This window comes from Centrocercus urophasianus, unplaced genomic scaffold, assembly GCF_019232065.1.
Source record: "Centrocercus urophasianus isolate 14NV4802_14NV808 unplaced genomic scaffold, USGS_Curo_1.0 seq_13, whole genome shotgun sequence".
Classification (NCBI taxonomy): Eukaryota; Metazoa; Chordata; class Aves; order Galliformes; family Phasianidae; genus Centrocercus; species Centrocercus urophasianus.
This window is the reverse complement of record NW_024884475.1, coordinates 22,843,833-22,859,151: the sequence shown is the minus strand read 5'-3', so window position 1 is coordinate 22,859,151 and position 15,319 is coordinate 22,843,833.

Genomic DNA, 15,319 nt, shown 5'->3' with positions numbered 1-15,319 from the left:
ATCACTACTTCTGCTTTGCATCAGAAGAAATGCGCTGTCATCCTGTAATTCCTGAGCTGCAAATCTACTGGAGTAGATCATTCAAAAGAAAATTTATTTAAAATTATTCAGATGATTGATTTATTGCCCTTTGAGATAAACAGTGGAAAAACAACTTAGCTTCTTTTTTTGTTAAAAAGTCTTGTTTGAATATAATGACTAAAGCATTAAGAATATTTAAGGGAAGTTAGAACTAAAATCTTACTAATTTATCTTTGAACGTAGGCATGAAAGTCATTAAGGAACTTTTGAAATTATAATTTAAGAACAAATTAACACAATACAGAATCCTGCTGCTATGTAAGTGCTGTTGTTTTTGTTGTGTCTGTAATTTCATACACAAAATTAATTTAAATCAGACAAACAAATACAAAAGTGTATTCATTCAGATTTTCAGCCTGTATATGTGTCCTTTGACACTTGTAAAGCGAATGTATAAGATAGTTATGATCTTCTGGAAGTGAGTATATTTTCTAATGACTTACATGGCTCATTAGATTGTGGTGACCATGTCAAAGACAGCCAAATTGATGAAGTATTAAATAGCATGGTGACATTATTCAAGATGGCATGGAACTTGGTGCAGTAACAGAATGGTCATTATATTTATCTACATGCTACTTCCTTAAAATCCTCCCTTTTTTTTCTTCATGAATTTGAGACAGATTTCTTCTTTTAATGTTACATTCTGTTGAAGTTCTACCCTGTGACAACAGGAAAAAATGCAATTGAATTTTTTGATTATATTAATACAACCCAGTGAAAGGCTTAAGGTGCTTACATTTACATTATCAGAAAGGAGACAACTAATCCTTAACAGTAAATTCATCTTATTTTACAAAACTTAATTAAGCATGAGTGGAGAAATCACTATTTACTTTTCCATTACTTTCTTTAAAACTTTTAACAGATTTAACAACAGCAACATAAGATAAAAAATGTATGATATCAATATATTTCAGTTTTAAAAATAAGCTTTTATCATAGAATCACACAACCAAAACCATTCCATATCTCATGGGCAGGGATATTTCCACTGGATCACATTGGCCAAAGCCCCAACCAACCTGGCCTTCAATGCCTACAGGGATAGGGCATCCACAACTTCTCTGGATAACCTTATCAACCTCATAGTGAAAACAGTCTTCCTTACATGTAATCTAAACCTAACTCACTTTAGCTTTAAAGTATTGTCCCTTGTCATATCACTTCCCTCTCCATCTTTCCTGCAAGCTTTCTTTTAAATACTGAAAGGCCACAGTAAGGTGTCCCCACAGCCTTCTCTTCTCCAAGAAGAACAAGTCCACTCCCTCAATCTTTCTTCACAGGAGAGGCACTCCAGCCCTTTGATCATTCTCATGGCCCTACTCTGGACCTGTTCCAGCAGCTCCATGTCTCGTACTGTACTCTTGTACAGGCCAGAAAACAATGAAGGCACAGGAGGACGGTTACCTCCCTTTCTGTGCTGGCTAACTCTCCTATGATGCAGCCCAGGATATCACTGGCCTTCTGGGCTGCAAGTGCATGCTGCTGGTTCATGATGAGCTTCTCTCAATCAACATCCCCAAGTCCTTCTCCTCAAGTCTGCTCTTTTTATTTCAACAAAATAAAATAACCAAAATGTAGTAATTCAGAGTGTAAAAGCTTCATCACGGAATCAAAGAGAGTTTTAATAACTCTACAAATATATTTGTAAACCTTTTTGAAGTCACTTATCAGATCAGGTCTGTAGTCTAATTACATCCAGGAAATTAGAATATTCTGTGATACAGTTCATAACTTCTAGAAATAAAAATCAGATTTTCTTTCTTACAGCACACTGTGCATCTAATTTCTTTTTAAACAGTAACACTGAGTGTTCAACACGATACTGAAAAATAAACCAGAGCTTTGTACCCTTTTCAAATTTCTCCAGAACCACGTCTGTTTCACATCCCACTCTTATCATTTTTATCTTCATTAGCAATTCTCTTGTCAGTATGCTATAAAAAAAGTACAAAATTAATACTTTTTTGGAAACTCAACTGTCTCAGCAGCATCTGTCAAAACTGATGTGCCATCTTTAGTTAGAAAACTAAGTCATGTTTTTGTTCCATCAGTGTATATAAATATTGACACTTTATGTAAATGACTCTACTATATTGCACACTGGAAAAATCAGTGGGATCTGCACTCCAGGTCTATACAGTTGAATGTATAGAGACATTTAATAGAAGATCAATGATCATGTCTGTGATAATCAAAATGCTTCACACCACAGACTAATCTTTGCTTTAGAAAAATCTCTTCTTGTACTAAAATAAAGGGACAGTGATACCTTTATTGCCTCATTCTTAATCATAAACATTTCTACTTCTAACACACGAATTTCACAGTATAAACTCAGTACCAGGATTATACATGTTCAATCATCTGTGGTTGTTTCATTTTTAATCTTGAATGATCTACAGAAGCACTTAACAACAAAATTGTTAGGATGTCATGTTAGAGAATCCTTCAATGACTTTAGGCAATAAAATATTTTGAAGCTAACACTAACAGAGTCTTCAAAAGAAGATAACCCAGGAAATGATTAGAGGAATATAAGAACTTTGGAAATATATATAGATACCTACCAATTTGAAAAAGACATCTACCTCTTAAAAAGATTAATCATTTTGAACTTCAGAGAGAAATCAGCAGGATACAACAGATTTAACAGAGGAACAATATGAAAACCCTAATTCAAAGATTCCTTTGAAGCTGTCTTACATACAGAAATTTTACATAGCTCATGAACAGCAAATATTTCAGTTGATGACTTGTGTAGATCATAGCCTCCCAATCTAAAAAGCATCTTGTTCTCCTAAAGAGTTGTCTTGGGGAATTCACAATATGCATTAAGTAGGTAAGCCCAACATAGCTTACAAAAGTTTGGGGCTATTAGTGACTGAGGTGTCTCTCTCTCATACTCTATGAAATAATTCAAAAAGCCTCCATATCATTCCCATACTTAAAAGAAAATTAAAAAAAAAAAAAAAAAATCAAACATTTGAACCTGGAAACGTTTCACAAAATGAGACTTTTCCTTTCTAATTAGTCCTACTCAACAGCTCCTTGTCAGAGAACTGCTATACAGTCATTTCTTAGGAGTACATTCAGCATTTTTGAATTGGCTTGATAAGTAACTGCAGTCATACATGCTTGACAATAAGGATTTTGTGTTCTTCCTAAAGAGTGAAACAGACAGCAAATATTATAGCTTTATCTGTTTGCTTGCTTTTTCAGTTTTTAACAGCTGACAATTCCTTCAATATGAAGCATACTGACACTACAATTTATACGACAGGAAATCAACGAGTCAAAGAGCTGCTTGTGAAGAGATGGCAATATGTATTTTGGGAAGATTTCCTTCTGCAAGGAGCAGGAGCTTCAAAGAGCATGCAGACCGTGGGAGGCTTTGTTTCCAAATGCAGTTGTGAAGTCAGTGGAGTACGCAAACTAACATAACATTTGTAATGTTTTTTCCCTTCCTACTTTGTCACCTTAAAACCAGATACTGAATGCACTAAAATAGACAGACTGTGATAATTTATATCCTATGACTTCAAAGCTGTTTGCCAGTTGCCAGTACCAAGAAGGATAAAGACTGACCTGAACTCATCTGGCACAGAGCTTCTGCTTAGCACTCTTGTGTTCAAGATCTTATCATGCTGTTGGCATACCCTGGGCATAGCACAGGAGTGAGACAGCTTTCCTCCAGTTTATTTTTTGGGGGCCCCTAACCAGCTGAGGGCACATCACACTTCTACATATAATAGCCTACTCTTAGTTTTGCTAAGTGCTGCGCATTTCAAGTCTATGCTTTCATCTGTAAATAGATATCAAAATATCTTTTTATCCTGGATGAATAGGCAACAAGTATCAGGGCCTGAAAAAAAATAAGATTGGAACCTTTTATGCAGTTAAAAAGAACCTTCCAGAACACCATTTTTTTTTTTCCTGAACTCTTGCAGATAACTGTTTAAAGATCACTTAAGTGAGAAGTATATTTTTAAATACTTTGTATATTTACAACTTTCTCAAAAACATGTTTGTGTCTGAATCTTGCTTTGAACAGGATGCTGACTGCTAAATTCTATTTTTTTTAATAATTTGTAAGTCTGCACTTAAGCTAAGAAGAAAAAAATGAAGAATTTGATATTTGCTTCTGCATAGGGAAAAACTGACCATTTTCTGCTTTATGTTTTATATTCCTCACAACCACAAGCCACCCTAGTTAACTTCATACAGATTCACATCTGTATTTTCTCTTACAGTCAAGATTTCTCTTTGTAGCTTTCTATTTATAACCCCAAATATCTTATAGATATTTTCAACTGTTTGAATCTCTTTGCAGCATGAGTAAGGCAGTAGAATGTCTAGAAAATTTGCTCCTTTGTGTGCTAAAAAGGAGATGATGTAACACAACATCAGAGATCTCTGACTTAACTTTGCAAAGTAAGTCTGAAAGCAATTCTGATCATCCCTGAGAGAAGTGACAAACAAGAGTTAGCTTCAGCAAAATCCCATACCAATGAAAGTGAACTTGGCAATACAGAATACTTGGAGCCTCTTCACATTAAGACTTTGTATACAGCTCCCAGTGATTTCCAAAGACTTTTGGATGAGGCTCACAGTAGAAAAACTCTCATTAGTACATGTTTAAAAGCAGTTCTCATCACTATCCACTACTCCAAGGATGAATTTAACAAGGAAAACGTGTAGGAGCACTAAAGACCTTAAAGGGAGACCTTTTTGCTTGGCTGCAAAACACTTAAGTAGCCTCTTTGAAGTTCAGAAGCAGACTAAGATCTTCCTGCAACCATTTCCTATGCAAGTCAGAAATTCACAGGGATGATAATATGACTAAATGTATGACTGGAATTGTTCACAGAGCACCATTATACCACAAAACATAGCAACTTCATACAGAGGACAATGAAGCATCTTAAAATTTTAAGGCCCATACTTGTTAAGTATAATCCTCACACTATCTACATAGCTTTTACAAATTTTAAATTGTGATTAAAGATTCTTACAGGAAATCCCTCCTAAATTGCTCACTAGTTTCTCATCACGCATTGTATGCTTTGCCTTTTAACACAGAAATTTATAATTCAGTTTCCACGCAAGATTTGTTATTATGCATTTGAAACTGTCACAGCATTACCTCTTCTGGAGAGGCAGAAACGTTGAAGAGTATTGCTGGAGTATTTTTGATGGGGCAGTTTTTGAAAGCAACAAGCCATTAATATTAATATCAAGTTTATTATTAATGACAGCATTTAATAGCATTTACAATGCGCTAGTAAAACTTTAATGAACACGGTACTGTGCGAATACCAGTTGCGCACATGAATTTAAAATGGAGTATCTCACATGGGAGTCTCCATTTCTGTCCACTTCTGAACGCATATACTTCATTCACATTCTGCTTGAGAGAGATCTGACCAACAAACTGAATCAGATAGCTGAAGATCTCTCTAAAATACTCAGAAAACAATGTTTGAACTATAACTGAAATCTCGGAATAACTTTGCTTACAGTTCACCTCAGAGGCATAGTATAATTGCACTAGAGTTACAAAGACTTTATAAGAGTTCTGAAAATAATCCTTTCTGTTTAGAAAACATTAAAAAACATACAGACTGAAAATATATTATTTTTCACGTATGTGGTTTCTTTGTTAAGCTCTTCAAGCTTAGGCTATATTTTTATCATGTATGTATTTGTGTATGTTCCCAAAACGTATATCGTAAGGTTTGTTTCTTACAGCTGCTACAGAACGCTACCTGAAAACTTTTAAAAATAGTCCCTTCCTGGCTTTGCAAAGAGTTAGGAATAGCTACTGCTCCAACAGCTACAACCAATGACATACCCAGACACTGAGGTTTGTGGCTCCCCTGCTTAAAAAGAAGCATATGGCTCCCATACAGCTATACGTGTGCCTTCACCACAGGAGCAAACTTCTGCATGAATCATTTTCTTCCTCCCTATATTGTTTCCATAATTAAATAAGATTCATCTTTTGATGAAAATGTGCCTTCATCTGCCCTTTCTATATCTCTATAAACCTTTTGTCTTGCTGCTATCTCCAGAGGCAGAGTGTTGAGTGGAGGAATTCAAACTCCCTTCCTGGCAAGAAGATCTCCATCATCTTCAGCTCTCTCACCCTGGGGGCCAGGTGTAGTATCTTACTGCTGGGTACACTTGCTCAAGTATCCAAGATACAGCAATTTTTCCACAGGATCACATTCCTTTTGTCTAATGTTCTCTTTAAAAATCAATTGACTCAAAATAGATTCCTTTCATTAACCATCTTCTGTCTAAAAGGGGTTAATTAGGAGTATCTAACTAAAGGTGAGCATCATTCAACTCTATATTAAACAGCAGCTTCTGCCCCAGTGAACTAATCTTCTTTAATGAATAAAATGAGAATCAGGCCTGATTTTAGTGATATTATTGTATTTCCAATAGGTGAGAAATAGTTGTGTACAAGATAATTTTGTTTTTGATCATGTCGTACCAGCAGCAAAACTTCCACAAGGGAAGATTTTTAAGATACACTGACAGCTCTGTATAAGAATTTACCAATCCAGAGGCAAAGCTTTGTCCAGCATTGCCCAAGTGTGAAATTTCTAACACTTCACATATTTTACTTTTTTTTTTTAGCAGCAACAACAAGCAGAAATAGAGTGTGAAACCGTCAAGCTTCTGACTTAATGGTAACAAAAACTGAAAATCTTACACAGCAATTTGTATTTCAGGATGCCAAAGTACTTTAAAGAGTAAACACAGAGGTCACTCCCCAGGGTAGCAGACTTCAGCTATCTCTGGAAAAGAAAGCAGTAGCCCTTTATTGAAAACAGCATAGTAACAAAGTGCTATTTCAAGAAGAAAATGGAAAATGCCCATTTTCACAAATAAAGAAAAACTTACGTGTGCAACCTCACAACTAGGTAGTACTGAATTTCCATCAGACTGAATCCTACTGAGATAAGAGATAAATAGGAACATGGCTCAGTCAAGTTATAGGTACAGACCTGCTCTGATGGAGCCATAAATGAGCTTCCCATTATGTTTCCTTATTAGTCAGACATTCCTTCATCTGCATAAGAAACTATCATTTCTTTAACACGCTAATACACGAAGAGTTCAGATCCAGTTCAGTTTTCAGACTCTAATCAACCTTTAGAATAGAATTAGATCTCTATATCCTTTGCGAAAATGACACCATGAAATCACATTAGACCTTAAATAGCCAAAATAATGAAAGTAAACCAAAATATTCTCTCCAAGATGTCAATGTCAAGTATCTAGTAGCACAAAAAGGTCACAGAATCACAAGGTTGGAAGGGACTTCAGGGATCATGAACCTCCAACCCTCCTGCCACATGCAGGGCCACCAACCTCCACATTTAATACTAAACCAGTCTGCCCAGGGCCCCATCCAACCTGGCCTTGAACAACTCCAGGGATGGACGGAGCATCCACAATGTCTCTGGGCAGCTTGTTCCAGCACCTCACCACTCTCTCTCTAAAGAACTTCTCGCGACATCCAGCCTAAATCTTCCCTCCCTCAACTTAAAATCATTTCCCCTTGTCCTGCTGTTATCTACCCCTTCAGAGAGTTGATTCCCCTCCTGTTGGTAGGCTCCCTTTAGGTACTGAAAGGCTGTAATGAGGTCACCCCACAACCTTCTTTTCTCCAGGCTGAACAAGACCAGCTCCCTCAGCCTGCCCTCATAGGGAGGTGCTCCAGTCCCCTGATTATCCTCATGGCCCTCCTCTGGACCCTCTCCAACAGCTCCCTGTCTTTTTTGTACTGGGGGCTCCACACTTGGATATAGTATTCCAGATGAGGCCTCACAAGAGCAGAGTAGATGGGGACAATCACCTCCCTGTCCCTGCTGGCCACCCCTCTTCTGATGGAGCCCAGGATACCATTTGTTTTCTGAGCCGCAAGGGCACACTGCTGGCTCATGTTAAATTTTTCATCTACAAACACTTTTTCCATCTTCTAACTAAATATTACCTGAGTCAGAAGGGTTGTTTGGGGCTTTTGCAATATATTTTAAAATTCCTTCCCTTTTTCAGAAGCAAATGTTCATGACAATAGGTCCACTCCTACCATTTCAAATATCAGCAAAAGATCAGAGAAGCCTGGAGCAGGTATTCCTGGAGTGAAAATAAATATTCAGCAAATGAAAGAAGGGGTCTCCAGCTGAAACCTGTGCTAACCCATGATTATTGCCTCACTCCTGTCAACTGCTGGCACATTGGAGGCACAAGCTATATCACACATTGACTTTCCACCAGGTATCATGGTTTTATGATTTGTTTGGCTATCAGTATTCCACATCATAACACCATGCAGTGCACTGGGAGTTAAAGAGTTAATGTTCCAGGTCTGGGTAACTGTCCCAGAAGAGAAGAACTACTATGTTCCTCAGAGGACTATTCACTGTTCTGTTATCATTTCTGCTCAGGGGGAACAAATAAAAGGCCTTGTTAGGTCATCTGACATCCCCCTTTTTTTTTTTTTTCCCCCTGGCTCATCTCTGTTGTTGATGTCATCACAGCATTAGAGTAAAAAAAAATTTGGCTTTCGGACACTCTCATTTAATCTGATTTATTAGCTTCACTTCTATTTATATTGTGTATTATATTATAGTTTGTTACCTTGCATTCCGATATCTTATTTAGTTCTTTTATTCTCAGATTGTTGCTGCTGTTTTGGTTTATTTTTTTAGGCCAATCTGTCTATCCTTTTTCTCCTCTGTTCCCTGCTTCCCTTTTCCAGGGCATGGATCCTTGGGTCCCTCTTCCCCACTAGTCAGAACCGGCCCAAACCAGCCCATAAACTGTTGACACCAGGATTTCTTGATCTTTCCACAAATACCTCTAAGCTTCTGCTTTGACATTAACTACAATCATAATGAATAATGGAAAATACATACTATAGAATTCATAGAACATATAGCCGCTTTTGGCATATGATCCAGCAGAGATCTGCGAGATTAAGTAGTTACATTTTGCAAACTGAGAGGCACATTTGTTGTATTTTTAATAAATATCATGGCTTTGAGTGTTTTTAAATTAATATTATTTGTTAAATTTTACTGTACAGAAAATCAATTTTACTAGGGTAGGGACAAAAATTTAATCAAGCTTAGACAGAAGAAAATTGGCCTTTTCAATTTTGTTTACAGAAAAGTAACCCCATACATTTTTAGCAAAAAGAAAAATGAGCAGCTGAAATTACGGAGTAAAACCTCACTGAGTTGAATGAAAAAATTCTTAAAAGTCAGGAAGGCTTGACAGGTTATTTACTGCTCTCACTGAAGTTTCTTGAATTACACAGGGAGTTGCAAGTACAACTTCTGTTCACACTAATGGAATGACAATGAAAATGCAGCCCTTCAAGTTCTCTGCACTCTAAGGAGTCTGTGCTGGTAAAATATCCCTCTCAATTTATTTTGGATTATGTCGTCCGCCCAAGGCAAATCAGCAGTTTTCTCTGATCATTACCAAAGTGCTGATATAAAAACATAGACAGAAAACAGTGATCTGCAGGACAAAAGTTCCCCCCAAAAGGCAACCATTTCTCTCAAAAGCTCCAGCTTATCAGCTGCTATGAAGGAGAAGAAACAGGAATTCTGAGTGGCTTCATTTTACATTTTGGAGATGTGATGAGCTAGAGATCAGCACTGGCAGGGAGCATATCAGAAAGAATAAAAGCTGGGAATAGACATTCTGACTATCTGCTGTAGATTTTCATAAGTAATTCATCAGTAATTCATCAGCTGTGAATGCATTCTGGTGATTTTTTTAACTGCTCTTTTAATGGCAAAAATCATAATTGCATAATTGTTCCTATTTAGGTATTTCTATTCTTTTAAGTTTCTCAAGGCACTACATTCACAGTTTATGTAGGAGCCATTTTGTCCACTGCTTTACTCACACTTGAAGTAAAATAGAGCAATGACGGAGCAGTAGATAAAAACAATCCCACAATGAATGGAGAAGACACAAACCGCAGAACAGACTTGTCTCCCTCCAGCAGTCAGAGCAGCAGCAGAAAGAATTAGGCCTTTTCTTTCCTTCTCTCTCCTAGGTTGACATCCCCCCCATGTTTACGTTAATAATTTTCAGAAGCTACATTAATCAAATATGAAGCTGACATAGCTATGAACTAGTTTCCAAAGTCATTATCTACAATGATGCCACTTCCTTAACACTTAAATATGTATATATATAAATTTTAAAAGAGCATGGTAATCGTTATGTCTAGGAGGAACAAGCATTTCAAAACCACATAATTTTGATCTGATACTCTAGATTCATAGCTGCAATAAGACAAATTCCACAGAATACTTATTTGTGCAGTTAATACTATTCTTATAATTTGTATCTTCAAAACAGAGAGGAATAACTCAGAAAATAATGAATTTTGCAGTCATCCACTGTCTTCTGTATTTGACTTCTATCGCCTCTCTACATTTCATCAGGATTCACATTATTGTTTCTCCTTGGATTACCTTTCTCTTTTTCCTTTTTCAAATCATTAAAATAAAAACTCTAAAATTTAACTTCAGAAGACATGACTCTACATAGTTTTCTACATCTCTTTTTTACTTTCACCAATCACTGAAACTAAACTGTGAAGCCAGAATTACTCATCCTTGTTTATTTTTTCTCACATTCATTCTTCTACTTTCCTCCTCACAAATCATGCCTTAGAAATCCAACTCTTCTTTCCTTTTACCATTCTTTGGATATTCCAAACCAGCCCTTCTTTATCAGTTTTTCATTCTCTGCACTAATCTACATATATTTAACTGTCAATTCACTTTTAGAATATTTTGATGACATCATAATCTTTTCTGATTCTTTTTTGTAGTTCTTTGTTTAGTTCTCATCTAAGTTGACTCCTTATCCTCCCTTTGGAACTTCAGAATGATTCCTATTTCACATAGATTGTAGCTCTCAACTCCTTCACCCCTGGTCACCACATTCTGTCACACTATCTCCTTTACCAAAAACTTGATTTTTAAACTTATGAAAGTTCACAACTTTGGTTCTGTATTTATTTTTTTCCACTTTCCAACAGGGGAAAAGATTCATTCCTTTGTAATTCTTCATTATTTATATTTTGTGGCTCCTATTCCATCAACAGGACTGTACAAACAAGGACTTCCCAGTAACAAATCTATCCTAGTGAACCACATTCATAAGCTCACTTTTTTACAGGTTGCCCAGGATTAAGACCATAGCCTTATTCTTAAAGAAATGCCCCAAATGCTCAAAGCCTCACTGATAGTCATTAGCTTGGCAACAATGCATAGGAAACTGTCCAGTTGCAATTACTGAATTGAACCTGCATCATCTTTTTTCCTGAGGCTCCAGCTCCCAGTAGATAACTAGACTGATTCTAAGTACATGACAAGATCATAACCCAGGAAGTTAGACATACAGTAATTACTGCCTCCAGAAACATACCATTCTACCTTTAGCCAGCTATGACTTTATCAGCTGCACTGATCTTGTTTTAAATTATGATTCTAGGGATAAAATGAAAGTATAACCTCTTCTGAGCATGCATTTAATTTTCCTTTCAAAGATGTAGTAACTATGAGTAATTTGATTCTTGAATCTAGTCTTTCAGACATTTTAATGTTCTAGTGCTTAAAAGTTCTGGAAGTCTGTCTAGAATAGAATAAAACAGTTCAGTTGGAAAGGTCAACTAATCCAGCTGCCTGACTACTTAAAGGCTAATCAAAAGTTACAGCACATATTTAAACCATATCTTTAATACAGAAGCAAAAAATGTGTATTAAAAACCTTCAAATATACATTCTAAACATGGGTGAATAAAACCATATGCTATACACGTTGTTATGCTGAAATCACTAAATTTATCAATTTATTGATAAATTGATATATTTTCTCCTTGGTCTCTCTTCTGGGTCTCTGAACATCTTGGCAGCACTTTATTCGACAATCTCCTGGTGTTTTTTTTTCCCCCCCAACATCCTTCCTGAAAAGTGGGCCTGAAATAGTATGAAGTGTGATCTCACCAGTAACAAGGAAATAACAAGAGTGATAACTTTGATCCACTGCTCATGCTTTTCCTAACGTAATTCATTTTACTTGGTTGTACAGTTTGTCTTAACTGAAATGAGACTACAATGCTAGCTGATATTCAATCTGTCATCCTCTCTGACCATTCAGGTCATCTTCTGCAGGGTTGCTTCTCAACTAGTCAGTTTTCAGTCTGTGCTGATTTATATGGTCATTTGTATCTAGACTGAGGCATTTGTATTTTTCATATTGAACATCAGATTCCTGTTGGTCCATTTTTCTGTTTCATTAGGGTCCTACTGGTTTGAAAATCTGCCATTTGGCATGTCTGTCAGTCACTTCTTCCCCTTGATGTAACATCATAAATTTGTAGACAGTAAATTCTGCCTCATCATCCAAGCTGCTGAAAAAGATAATGAGTAATACCAATATTGATCCCAGGGTATGGTTACATCTGCCAAATGAACATCAAGCTATTGATTACTGCACCCTGACCTTGGCAGGTTGGCAATCCAGCCGGTTTACAACCACTGTAACAGTCCTATTGCACAGCCCACAGTTTCTCTCTTTTTCAATAAGATTGCATAAGAGCAGGTGTCAAAAGCCTTACTGGTAAACATACAGTACCCTGCTCTCCTCTCACACACATTTCTTGTCTTCATTAAGGCAAGCAGGCATGTCAAGAGAAATTTACCCTAGTAAATTCTTAGCGAGTAGTTTGATTGTCTTCTTGCTTGGAAATTAATTTCAAAAGGTCACGTTTCCTTACAAGATACTGCAGAGAAGCCTACGCTTCTTGGGTTCTTATTTTTTTTCATGATGGCAACATTAGCTCTTTTTTTTTCTTCCAGTTATTGGAGACCTTGGGTATCACAACTTTTCATAGACAATGGACACAAACTGTGCTGTCTCTCTTGGCATCATGAGTGAATCCTCTTGGAATTGTATTTACATATGAAACTTTATCTAGCCCCTAATCTGCTGTTCCTTCCTGCCCTTTGATCATTTTCTCCTTACTAAACCATGGCATAACACCCTTAAAAATAATTTTCCATGCATGGTGCACTTATGAATACTACTGATATAACTTCAAAATGTTTTCCTTAACCAGTTTAAAACATCTTATACTTCCCACTGTACAGAGAAATTTTAACATTGACAATTTAAATAATGAAATTGTGTTGGTTTTGTTTAGTAGAAAACCTGAATAGACGTTAAAAATCCACTGAGCCAGAACTATTGGCACATACTTGCAGCAAGGTCATGACATTACCTTATCAAATAACGTAAGAAGATATTCAAACATTGAGAGGAAGACAGATGCCATTATGCTCCTTGAAGAAGTGGCTGTATATGCAACACTCTCCAACTCTCTTCTTGCTGTAACTGATACTGCTACAACTGTCAAAGTCTCATTACTGCTTTTATTTCAATTACTTGAGGAATTTCTTGCCAGGTTATATCTGATGATCTAACAGTGCAGCTCCCTCCAGTCAGGGTAAGTAACAGATTAAATAACTGATCCTGAATTGATATGATAGAAATATAACAAATTAAAAAGTTCAAGAGACTTCAGCTGAAATACCCAATTTCCTTTAGGTACTGTTTGTTGAAGATAAATAATGAATCTGAACAATCTCATTGATATTGTAGGTTGAATGAAATAAAACTTGGCATGTGATTCAGATATTATTCGTTTCTCTTCTGCTCTGCAAATAGCCTAAACTGGCCATAATGCACTCAGAACAGGGAATTAACAAGGACAAACAAAAAAACAACTTCTCATACAGACATAAGTAAAATGTGAATAAGTGCTAGAAAAAATTCCAACAGGCAGTTGCATTCTGATTTTATTGCCATATATTTGGAATTTCTCAGCATTTGAAATTTCTCACTGATATAATCTTAGCAGTGCAAGTATACACAGAAGTGAGCTTCAGAGTCAAGATAAACAAGGTATTTACCCTATATGAAGAACTGCAGGGAAAAACTGTAGGATTTAATAGGCACTGAGTATGCATCTGTATCAGTAAGTTTGTTTTAACATATAACTGTGGGGTAGTGCAAAATCAGATTTGCCATTGCCAAAAAGCACTGTGTCCTATGTTAAGATCCAGACCACCACCACCACCACCTTTATGAGGCTGACCCATCCCACTGACTGATGCCAAATGTCAGCATATATATATATTGCAGCTGTAATTTCAACCCCCATAGGAAAGCCACGCTACAAACACTTCTTTCTTGTTGCATTCCCTGCATTTCCTCAGAAAAAAATGGCAATGTCATTTGTACTTTTCAGACAGTTGTTTTGAGAAACCAAATCAAATTATTCCTGAAGCATGATTAAGTCAAAATATTATACACTAGTGCTGTCATTACTATTATTGTAATTTGACCTGAAAATTTCAGAAAAGCTTATCTACTATAGGATTTCAAAGCATGTTATTCCCATCCCCTTTTGTCCCTCAGAAGAAAGGGAATATTTCCAATTAGCATAGGAAATGGCTTGGCTTTGTAGGACAGAAAATTTTTTCCCACTCTCAGCAATGACATCCTCAGATAATTCATAGAAAGATTCTCTTTGTGTCTTCCTTCTGACTCTTATTTTAAAGAGTATCATATTTTTAAATGTAGGTTTTGGTTAAAGCAGGTGGATAACCTGAATTACGTGATTAGCGTGCCTTTCTCAAGCTGTAATACCTGAATTTGTATGTTAATTGCTCCTGAGTTCCTACTTACTGTTCATAAGTTTGCCAGTTACTGTGGATTCAGTTGAGAGAAAACAATAAAAGAATTATTTTATTAATATTTAAATCAATCATTTTAACTGATCATGTGGCATAATGAAGAAGTACATTTACTCTAAATGAGTCAGCTAAGAGTAATGTTTATGAAAATTAGACTCTGAATAAATATTAGAAAATACCTCACTTAGAATGGGAAAACTTTAATATTTAAATCAGAAGTATTACTCCAGGAAGCTTATGCTGAATTTAGAAATATGAGACAGGTATCAACATATAAAATGAAATGCACTAGTTTAAAGTTATTTGTTGCAAATTATTTACTCATATTCTGTGTTGTATAACAAGTGTTTAGGGAAGCAGCTGACAGGAGTTTTTATTTTTCAGGATTATCCTTTACTGAAATTTATTATGCCACTCTTTTGCAG